Consider the following 12,304-nt stretch of genomic DNA (forward strand, 5'->3'; position numbering starts at 1 on the left):
TATGCTTGCAACACAAGAGGGACGAGGTTTCAATCCCTGATCAGGGATGCCTTCCACGGAGCGAAGCAAATAACATCCCCCTCTGCTCGACAAATTAATATTTATTCTCTCTCTCTCTCTCTGTATGTGTTTCTGGGTGTACGTGCGTGCCATTGTGTGCGCGCGCCTGCGTGTGCGTGCGTGCGTGAGTGTTTATATTAAAATGAAACCAACCCGAGCTTTAAAATAATAATGCCAGGACCCAGAAAATGCAACCTCTCTTCCCGAAGTAGCCAGACCATGTACAAAATTTGGTCCATATCCATGCATGCGGTTACAATACTAGAAATAAAAAATGGTTGCGGCTTAGCTCAGCTAACCTCGGATATGCAAAGCAAAAGCTTGGCTCAGTCTGGTTGAGTCTTGGTTTCGTAGCTGTATTGCCGACCACGGTTCAAAGCCCTTCGGTCCCGTGCAACGCTCACAAAAGGAGGCCCAGCCTTGCTTTCATTCTGGGCGAACGCGGCGTTTCTCTTTCACGGCGAACGGGACGCAAGATGAGTCACGTAGCCCGAGACGAGCCAGCGGCGCATGCGTGTCGGCTGCCGATCAGCTGAGCGGCCGCTCCCGTCGCGGCGGCCGCCGCTACGTGAGCAGAACGACTGAAAACGGTGCCTTGTGCGCAGCGCCGACAGCGGGCTCGGCGAATCACGCGATGCGCTTCGCGGGGTGTGTCGCCAGCGGTGTGTCTCCGGTCAAAAGGATAACTTGCGCATCCTCCGCGACACCGCTGGAAGAAAATATATAGTAAAGCTTTGCACTTTAAAATCGCTCTTTACTAAAAATTAATATCAGTTAAATGCGGTGAGTCCCTGTTTTCTTCGTTTCCGGGCCGATAACGTCGCGACAAGGCGTCCTTTCAACATAAGTTTTGTTTTTAAAACCTGTTAAGGTGCCGGGCAGTGCGGGAAGGCAAAGGTATACTTGAGTTAGGTTTTGTGAATATAGAAGCCACATCATGGAGTTTCAGCGCTTCTGGGGAGGCCAATTCTCCCTTCGTATTCTTGTTTGGGGTTTGAAATCGTGGGCAAATGTTTCTCGCTAAAGGCTTGATAATTTTGGGTGATTTGGTTACAACCGTTTCCTCCTCCCGCTTCAAAGCGCCCCGCGTGGTGGAACTTTCCAAAAGCCACAGAAAAGACTGAAGAATGTCCTTTTAAGTGCAAAAGATGCCTGATTCTCGCATTAGGCTACACTAACCTGACTTAGCTAGGCAAACCTCGCACGGTCGACAACATTGATAGAACAGATTGAGCTCATATTGACAACAATCATTTCATCGATGGAAGACAGGCAAGGGGCCTGGTGGAGAGAAGGGGGGGGGGAGGGGAGGGTTTAGTGGGGAATGCGCCCACCCCGAAGATCAGCGCTGACCTGACCCTCCATTCTCGCCGGGCCTTGAGGTTCAATCTTGGCTTCGTATCTTTTGGCGGCAATAAGGCTCAATGTGCCGTTTCTTTAAAGTGGGGGAAGGGGGGGGGGTGGAGTGTACAAATCATAAGCTATGCTTGCTGAAGTTGAAGTTTATTCATCAAAAGTAAATGGTTACAAAGGAAGTTTACAGACAAGGGTCCCGAAGTCAGCGACTGCACTGGGACCCTCTGCTCTCTGCAAGTGCAGGACAGTGCCCCGGGTCCTGACCAAATTACAAACAAGCTTATTGCCAACCTAGATGACCCCACCATGTAAATCCTACTTAGACATTTTAACTCCTTCTGGATGGAAGGAAAACTCCCAGATCAATGGAAGATGGCTAAAGTTCGCTTCATCCCGAGGCCCGGCAAATCGCCACACATTGAGAACATGTGACCGATATCGCTAACATCCTGTATTGGCAAAATCATGGAGAGAATCATACTGAAAAAGGCTGCAAAACCACCTTGACGCAACACAACAAATGCCGGACACAATGTTTGGCTTCAGGAAACATCTCGGAACACACGACGTGCTCAGTCAACTGAAGGAGGAGGTCCTCGTCCCTGCCACGCGTCATTCCTCGAGGGCTATCCTCGCTCTAGATTTGAAAGGAGCCTTCGATAACGTGGCACACGAGGCGGTCCTTCGAAACTTGGCAACACGGGATGCGGGGAGAGGACCTACAACTACATTGTTAATTTTCTTTCCAACCGCAGAGACATACTCAAGATCGGGGGCGTCACCTCTAATCCCACCACTCTCGGGAGTAGAGGGACTCCCCAAGGCTCAGTCCTCTCCCCGTTACTCTTCAACATCGCGCTCCTGGTTCTCCCAGAGCAGCGGAGAAGGATACCAAACTTAAGTCATGCCCTGTACGCGGACGACATGACCCTGTTGACGGGCCCCGATTCCCTAGGATGGCGGCAGGACACTCCAGCTCGCCGCCGACATATGTGAATGAGTACGCAAATAGATGTGGGCTGTCGTGCTCACCACAGAAGTCTGAGCTTGTCGTGGTGAGGAGACGCCGAACAAATAAGGATGTCGACAACATCCAAATCACCCTCGATGGGCACGACATTAAGCCAAGCAAATCCATCAGTATTCTGGGTCTGCTCGTCCAGGCGAACGGCAAGAACAACGCATTGGTACAGCAACTCACCAAGACCATCGAGCAGGTAACGCCTATGGCACGCAGGGTCACGAACCGACACAGAGCCATGAAAGAGAGTGACATAATTAGGCTTATCCAAGCGTTTGTCCTCTCACGCATAACCTACGTGACTCCATACGTCATCCTGAGTAGAACGGAACAGGACAAGATGGACGTGCTTATACGCAAGTCTCTAAAGCAAGCCCTTGGATTACCCATGAGTGCATCCACATACAAGTTGCTACGTATGGGGCAGCACAAAACAGTATCGGAACTTATACTGAGGGCCACTTGTCAAATCAAAGGGCACGGCTCGCTCGTATACACGAACGGGCTGCAGTGTACTGACCAAACTTCAATGGGTTCCGCGAGACCAGCTCCAGCCGCAGGGAACCCCGGGATTCTGGCGTAAATCTATAATCGTCCACCCGATACCAAGAAATATGCACCCGAACTACAATCAGGGTCGCAAGAAGCACGCGCAAGAACGCTGAATCCGATTTACTCCCGAGTCCCGACGACGACCTACACCGACGCAGCCCACTACAACGGTAAAAGAGCCATGGTGGCCGTGGTGACGGAAGGGTGTAAGAACTTGACCAGTGCCTCCATTCCAAGAGCCACGGCCAAAAAAACGGCAGAACTTGCCATCACTCTCGCGCTCACACAAGCCAATACCACGACCGTTGTCACAGACCTGCACCGTAGCTTCATGTCGGGATGGGTGGCACCCGTGACGCTACACATCCTAGAAAGCAAGACTCCGGACAGGAAGGTCGCTATTGTGTAAACACCGGCCCACTTCTTCATGAGAGGCAACGAACACGCCCATCCCATGGCCCGAGATTACACCCACCAGGCCGCGGCACTCACCACCCACGCCACTCACAACCTTCCACGAAATTACACAATACAGTAGAGCAACATTCCCGGCACAACACCCAGAGCTCTCAAAAAACCAAGAAACCACACTCAGACCAATACAGACTAATACGTTTCCCTATCCAGTCAGGATGCATCAGTTATTTCCTACACAATTATACGCACAATTTAGCACTCTACGGCACATAATATGGGAGTGCGTCAAAAGCCCAGACCTTCCAGCTACTTTTAATTGCCCTACATCTGAGCAGTGGGAGATACTGCTGTCCAGCTCCTTCCATCAAAATCAACTTCTGCTGGTCGAGAGGGACAGTCGAGCCGGGATGGCACATGGTTACCTGAAATTAGGAACCACCCCACCTAAACTTAGCTCAATAAAAAAGTTTTGAGACTCTCTCTCTAACCTAGCCCGGGCCCGGGCCAGTCATTCACCTCTAAGCCTAGAAAGATGCCGCGTGTGCATGACCAGGGCTGAGCTTAGACGCTGAAGGAAATTTCTTTGTTATATTTGGTTGAGTGCCGGAGCGTCTGTAGTGTGTACAGCTGGCGTCCTGACGCCAGGACGCCAGCTGACGTCCTGCTGGAAGGTCGCTTCGGCAAAGGTGCACTGGCGTCATTGCCGTGGCGGATATGACGTCAGTGAAATCTTGTGTAACCCGACATAAAACACTTTCGTGTTAAAATACAATAACCAAAAACAAACGACCCTAAGTATAATGTACTGATGATGATGATGATTGATGATTGCTATTGGTTTCCCTTTTGTAGCGGGGTGTTGACGTGTCATCTTATCAAAAATAGTGCCCTTCCACTCTGTGAAGAAGGATGATCTACGAAGCTGGACGAAGTACACCAAATAGACGAAACAAAACACATTTGTTTGTAATTTGCGATCAAGGAATTGGCATTTCGTAGTGGACAAACATGGAGCTGTCTGTTTTCCTCCCGCGTCGTAGGCACTTTTTTAGGCAATAATGTACACCGAGCCCATCATTTTCCATTTTTCTGATTCGCTACATGCATAGCGAGGGCCTCTGTTCTGGCAGTATTGGTGCCAAAGGTAGCTTAAGAGGGTTCAACGCTGGTTGACCTCTCTCGAGATGTCGTAGACACTCGAGTCACGGCCCGGGGGTTAAAAGAAGGTCCCCGTCACCCCGAGTAGTCCGAGTGGCGCTGGCTACCACCCCCAAGTGCAGGAAACAAAAAATACCTTAACATGAATACCCCAGAATGTGGCGTGGAAACAGCCCCGCCGGTAGCGTAGTGGTCATCGCACCAGACCGGTATTCAGGAGGTCGTGGGTTCGGTTCCCACCCGGCGGGCATTTTTCACCACTTTCTTTCTGACTAAAAAAATTTTCATGTGTTTCTATGACCTACCGCATTCCCCCCTTTCCTTTCCGAGGTTTTCTTGACTGCCAACCTTATTTCTGTCTTAATTCACCGAGCCCCTCATTTCCATTTTTCTGATTCGCTACATGCATAGCGAGGGCCTCTGTTCTGGCAGTTTGTGCCAAAGGTAGCTTAAGAGGGTTCAACGCTGGTTGACCACTCTCCACATGTCGTAAACACTCCAGTCACGGCCCGGGGGTTTAAAAGAAGGTCCCCTTCACCCCGAGTAGTCCGAGTGGCGCTGGCTACCACCCCCAAGGGCCAAGTACAGGAAACAAAAAAAAATACCTTAACATAAATACCCGAGAAAGTGGTGGGGAAACAGCCCCGCCGGTAGCGTAGTGGTCATCGCACCAGACCGGTATTCAGGAGGTCATGGGTTCGGATCCCACCCCGCGGGCATTTTTTCACCACTTTCTTTCTGACTCAAAAAATTCTTCATCTGTTTCTATGACCTAAAGCATTTTCCCCTTTGCTTTCCGAGGTTTTCTTGACTGCCAACCCTAATTCCGTCTTAATTCACCGAGCCCCTCATTTCCCATTTTTCTGATTCGCTATATATAATATATATATATATATATATATATATATATATATATATATATATATATATATATATATATATATATATATATATATATGTCCCGTATCTCTCTGTTCTGCTACATGCATTACGAGGCACTGGCTCCAGCAGTTCGGATATGCCAATTGCTAACCCCGACCTCCGACCACGTTCTACGTGGCGGCCGCTGGGAAAGAAGACGTTCTACGTCTCCCGCGGTAGTCGAGGGGCGGCGCTAGTTGGCCGGCCTCAGAGCTCTTGTAAATATAAACCCCCGCTTTAAAAAGTCGAGAGAGAAGCCGCTGTGGGGATAGCGTAATGGCTAACGCACCGCACCGGTTATGCGGAGATGTGGGTTCGAGTCCCGCTCCCGGAAAACGGCGGATTTTTTCTCGACTTATATTTTCGCTTATTTATCAATGAATCAAAAGAAACGTGACAAGCACACGTCATTCGGCCCTATTAAATATTTCGAAAAAAAGCCGAATAGCACTGGCAATGACGACTGCAACCTTGATATGTATCTTTACCGAGTCCCTCGTCCCGTATCTCTCTGTTCTGCTACATGCATTACGAGGCACTGGCTCCAGCAGTTCGGATATGCCAATTGCTAACCCCGACCTCCGACCACGTTCTACGTGGCGGCCGCTGGGAAAGAAGACGTTCTACGTCTCCCGCGGTAGTCGAGGGGCGGCGCTAGTTGGCCGGCCTCAGAGCTCTTGTAAATATAAACCCCCGCTTTAAAAAGTCGAGAGAGAAGCCGCTGTGGGGATAGCGTAATGGCTAACGCACCGCACCGGTTATGCGGAGATGTGGGTTCGAGTCCCGCTCCCGGAAAACGGCGGATTTTTTCTCGACTTATATTTTCGCTTATTTATCAATGAATCAAAAGAAACGTGACAAGCACACGTCATTCGGCCCTATTAAATATTTCGAAAAAAAGCCGAATAGCACTGGCAATGACGACTGCAACCTTGATATGTATCTTTACCGAGTCCCTCGTCCCGTATCTCTCTGTTCTGCTATATATATATATATATATATATATATATATATATATATATATATATATATATATATATATATATATATATATATATATATATATATATATATATATATTGCCACATGCACTGGCGCAATGCGAGTCGCACCATCCCGTGCCCCCGTGCTCTCCTAGTCTCGAAGCGGGATCGCGAGCGCTCTGAGGCGAAGGAGGTCGCGTGAGCACGCCGTGAGATGTCTAGGAGAAGAAAAAATTGGCCGCGTATCTGCTCCTTTCGTTGCAAATTTCGTCAAAAATTTTAATGTCTCTGTATTTTTATTAGCTCAGGTTTCCTTCCTACGAAATTATTTCTATAGACAGTAAAAACATCCCCCTCGCGAGGGGCACGATCAAATGCAGAGCATTTCCGCGGGGGGCGCGCCTGCAAGTCGTATGGATTACGTATTGGTTGTTGTTGTAATTGTTGTCTTCCAGCGTAGACATTGTCGATGAAGTCGCTGGTGAAACGTGAAACGTGCCGTGAACCCCCTGCAGCGGCTATGACGCAACGTGGAGCGGTTATGACGCAACGTGGCGCGGCTATGACGCAACACAATCCAACACAATCCCCTTTAATCCAATCCAATTCAAGCCAAGCCAAGCAAAGCCAATCCAATCGAATCCAATCCAATGCCCCTCGCGAGAGAGTGTTATAGCGCCAAAATCGCGCCACCACACGAACGCGTGATGTTGACGTCACGATCACGCCACAGATGTTAGCGACTGGAGCACGCGCGAACGACATATGTGGTTTAAGCGCGAACCGACCGCGGCGAGAGAGCGCGATGCGAGCGCCCCCACCTGTTCTTGCGCGCGAACCGACTGTTGATCAGCGCGAACCCAACGCGGCGAGAGAGGGTGTTGCGCACGTCCCCACCTGTTGTGCGCCCGAACCGAACGCGGCGAGAGAGGGCGTTGCGAGCGGAGAGAAGGCGAGGAGGACGCGGGGGAGAGGGCGCACCTGTGGCCGACGGTTGAATGAGTCAAGGATATAAGGCGTGTTCGTAACCTTCCATTCTGTGTCGGCTTTGTGGTGCAGTGGGTAGAGTACTATGTACCTTGCGTTCCCCCCGCAGAGTCATTGGTTCGAAACCTGGTGCCGGTAAGTATTATTTCTTTATATAGTGTAGGGGGAGCGATGCGGACTACGGACGCCAACGCGGATGACATCGTGAGTTACTGAAATGCTCTCCATTTAAAAGACGATAGTCTTTATCGACTTTTGCCAAGTAAATGCCTCCCTTCGCTTTCCCGCTCACCTCTCATGTTGTTCCTCTTGCGTCGTGCTCCTCCTAAGGTAAAGACGCCAAAGGTTTGCTTAAACCATTTTAAATTTACCGCGTTCCACTGCTCCAAACTGGGTGTCTCGATGGCAACGCTGCGGTACGGCGAAGACGCGCGTGAATTGAGGCGCCCTACTTCAACGTTTATAGAACCGCGTTTCCGTACTCCACGTGCGTTGCAAGCAGAACGTGGAACCTATCTAGTGGAACCTTTCGTAACTGTCGCCTGTTTATTTCTTAAAATTGCACCAGAAGCTATAGTGGCGCGGGCGACAGCAGGCGACGGCGGAGTGAATTTTTTTTCTGCAGTTGATGAAGCATTTAATTTCGCAAAAGTCAACCATGTATGATTGTTTATAAAGGAACACTGCAAATATCACTTCTGTATAATTTGTTGTCTTATATTTGCGTAATGTCTTGTTATTCTTCAACAATGTTGACAAGTGTTAACATTACACCGGACTTAGACGGGTACATTTAGCTGTGACTATATAAGACTATTGCGCAGGCATTGTTTTACTTTGGCCGGGTGGCTGAATCAAGTCACAGACAGACAGACGGACAGACCAAAATTTCTGGGTTTAAGTAGCCCAAGAAAGACTATCGTCTTTAAAAGAAGTGGAGGATCACGCGGGCGCAGTTGGGCAGTGCTTCGCAACGTGAACGCCACGCTGGTTTTTTTTTTAAAGACGATAGTCTTTCTTGGGCTACTTAAACCCAGAAATTTTGGTCTGTCTGTCTGTATGTCTGTCTGTTCGTCTGTCTGTCTGTGACTCGATTCAGCCACCCGGCCAAAGCAAAACAATCCCTGCGCAATAGTCTTATATAGTCACAGCTACATCTACCCGTCTATGTCCGGTGTAATGTTCATACTTCCTGGTTCCTGGTACATATTATGTACCCTGAGGTTCCTGGTAATTATGTTTGAAGGCTTGCCAGGATTAGAGTCACTAAATAGAGCAGTTATCCCAAGACGCCAAGCGCATGCGTCAGGCTAGGCAGGCCCCAGCATTTGCCGCTAGAGAAGACAAGCGCAAGCGGCATGCCCGTCAAGACGACGAGAAATATTTCATACCCTCCGCCATCAGCATTTGCAATGGTTTCAACAGCTTCGCTGGACATCCACTTTCGCAGGGCGGGCTGGCGACCTTTTTATTATTATTATTATTATTATTGTCATTATTAAAATATCCACATTAGCCCTACGACATTGTTTTAGGGGGCGTACAATGCATAAATAAACACGAAAATTATGAAAGACGAAGTAAGAATAAAGAAGAAAAAATACAATGTTTGGCGTGAACACCATGCATACACAAGTAGCAGCGAAAACATCCGATTAATTAATTACTGTGAATTAGTTCGGAAAGTTTGGCAAGTTTGTGCTGGGATAACTGTGGCATGTTTTTTAGCGAAAAAAAAAAACGGGAACTTAGAAAAGAATACGGATTCAAGATAATTTCATAAATCTCAATTTTTCTTGCTCGCAAACGAACCGTTACGAACGATTATTTTTTTTTTACCGGTACGAACCATTATTTTTTTTTTCGTTCCGGAGTTGAACCGGAACGGAACTTTTATTTACGGAACAAACAAAACAAACCGGAACGAAAACCATTTCGTTGTGACACCCTAGGCCGCGAAGGGCTCGATTCCCACCCAACCTGAAATTTTCTTTTCAGAGCCATTGAGTTACTTCGCGTACAGTAGCCTCCCTGAGGAATTTGACCTCAATCCGAGCCTTTTTGACATACTGTTATTACTCCATACGCGTCGGCCATTTTTGGTACGATTACCCAGTTACGCCACCGCCGACACCAGATTTTCGTGTAACGAGGCATATAATGGTTTCGCATTAAAAAGATATTATTGACAACGAATTTGAGCTAATTGGACGCATCGCATTTTGAGCGCTTGCGATCCGCCGTAAACCTGTACCGGCTTCCTCCGTTAGCGGCGACAGGCTTTCCCGCGTTGCACCGGTGTCGTGCGGCTAAGGGGTAAGATGAATGTACTTATGGAGCCTCCCTGTATCCTTAGCATTGGGTCAACTCGATTCTCGTGCCTAGGTAAGAAAGCCTCGCACAGTACTGAGACAACCCCGGGTAACCGTTGTCTGATAGACTAGATGATGCGCAAACTTGATTTAGAAACAAAACTGTTAATGTTCCTTTATTTAAATAAGTTCTACATGGGACACAGGAAAACGATGCACATGAGGTTTCGCTCTCCCAGTTGCTGACACTGCGGCACTGACGAAGCTGGTTTGTCGACTGTGCACGCTAGTTGTGCACTTGGATCAATTTTCGTCTCAAATCTTCAAGCGTTTTTTAAAATAAAATTAATGTGGTTTTAGTATCGGGAAAGGACCCACGAGCAAGTGCGCCACGAGCAAGTGCGAAGCAGGGATGATACCACCACGCAATGAGGGCATGCTTACGAAGGCATAGAGAACAGGCTAATTTTTCATGCCTCGCATTGCTCAATACACCGCGTTTCCTTCCTAGAACTGACACGAATGTTCACAGAACTCATGCTTGTTTTTTTAAGAAACGTGCCCATTGCAATTTACACCCTCAACACTAACACTGAACACTTCTGGTTGAAATTACTACGAGATGAAAGTTGGCCCAATAAAAATGTAGTATCACCAATGGAACTAGCAGTAGCAGGATAGCTTCTAAGTGCGTTTGATACCATAGAAACAATTTTCAAGCCCTCTTAAACAAGCCTTTCATTTTTCTACATGCTATTTACTAAATATGCACGACAAATTGTAACTCAGAGCTTCCTTATTGGAAATCATTAAATACTCTCTTCGATTCTCCATTTTTCGAACAAAATTATAATTAGTTTTTAAACCAAAAATCACTATTCGCATACCACTACTTTTCTGACGCTGAAGTACACATATACTTACGTCATTCCGGCAATTTATGCTAAACCTAGTCATATATAGTCCAGCAAGTATGTAGTAGAGTTGAACCTCGTTATAAGAGACATGGATATAAGAGATAAATGGGTATAAGAGACACTATTCACCCACATGGTTGGCTGCCCTATTAATTGACCTCCTTTATAACAGACATCGGATGTAGAAGACAGTTGGTTATAAGGGACAAGTCATCCTTGAACTTTAATCAATAATTTCGCTTGTAATGCACATTTTAACTTCAGATGCAGTGCCACCAGTCACTAATTGCAGTTGGTTCCATTGTGGAAACACAGGTGGACGACAGACGCCTGCAGTTGCTATTTATTATAACTTCAGCAAATACACAGTGGTTCAGTCAGCTATGAAATGACGATGAGAAGTCCTGCCAATGGAAATGCAACTAACAGAAGTGGTTGAAGCTTACTGTCATCCATTGGAGCACGACCGCACATGCGGGCTCTTCCACTCGCGTAGCTCCCAATCAAGAAGCATCGCAGATGTTGAGTCCTGCAAGCGTAATGAATAGCCTGAGCACACAGCAAAAGAAGCTGTGCGCTCTGGCTATTAATAAGGCTTGTGAACTCAACATCTGCGATTCATCTTTCACAAACAGTGAAAGGAAAAAAGCTTGTAGGATCGGTTGTAAAAAAAGTGTTAATAGTCATGAAGCAAACAAAGATTTAGAACTGTTTCATATATTCTGGGGGCCAAACATATTTTAGAATGAATCTTTTGCAACATGCTGTAGCGTTCTTTTGAGCTTATTTCAGTCATACAGTGACCACATTGAACTAGAGTCTAATTAATAAGTTAAAACATGGTTCCCTGCTTATAAGAGACATCTCATATAAGAGACAGAAACTGCTCCCCGGTACGTGTCTCTTATAAAGGGGTTCAACTGTAGTATATTCCTGTTATTTTTCTTACTTTATTTGCATTTATCATTTTTCCGCGTTCATTTCAAGTTGTGGCGTGTACGACCTCAACTCCCCCCCTTGCTGTTTCTTAATTGCAGACCGACGAACTCATTGAACGTGAATACAAACCTGTTAACTGTTTCTTGATGCAGCAAGGGTTCACGTAAGGCCACTGCAAAAATCTCACACAAAGTAGCTTTTATCGTTCAGAAAAACACTCGTTTCTGTTGTGGAAAACACCCACATTCATATTTGCAGCCCAGCAAGCAATTCTAAAGGTCTCAACTTTAACAAAACAAATACATAATCTTGCCTACAAGCTAGCTGCCCATAATAGGCGGGTAGCTATTGTAGAGGAAAAGCAAGATGCTTGCAATACTTTCTCCGGACATTAATTATGGGGCAATGTCCAATTCACCAGCCCCGTCACCGAAGTCATTTGCCGCAACGTTCTCAAACTCCAGGCATCGGGTAAAGGCTCCACACTTCACTGGGTTTCAGCACACTGCGGCATCCTTGGAAATGAGAAAGTGCATCGACTAGCACGCGCGCATTTACTCTACGTGCTAGCTCGGAGCCCCTCCCCACTCGTGGCGATGGCATCGCTGCCCGTCCCTCAAGAAGAAGCCGATACCACGGCTGAACGGCAGCTTAGTCAAGTCCGCCGGACAGCTTACCTCG

The sequence above is a fragment of the Haemaphysalis longicornis genome, unplaced genomic scaffold (assembly GCF_048455015.1).
Source record: "Haemaphysalis longicornis isolate Haplotype H1 unplaced genomic scaffold, Haemaphysalis longicornis Haplotype H1 scaffold_1, whole genome shotgun sequence".
Classification (NCBI taxonomy): Eukaryota; Metazoa; Arthropoda; class Arachnida; order Ixodida; family Ixodidae; genus Haemaphysalis; species Haemaphysalis longicornis.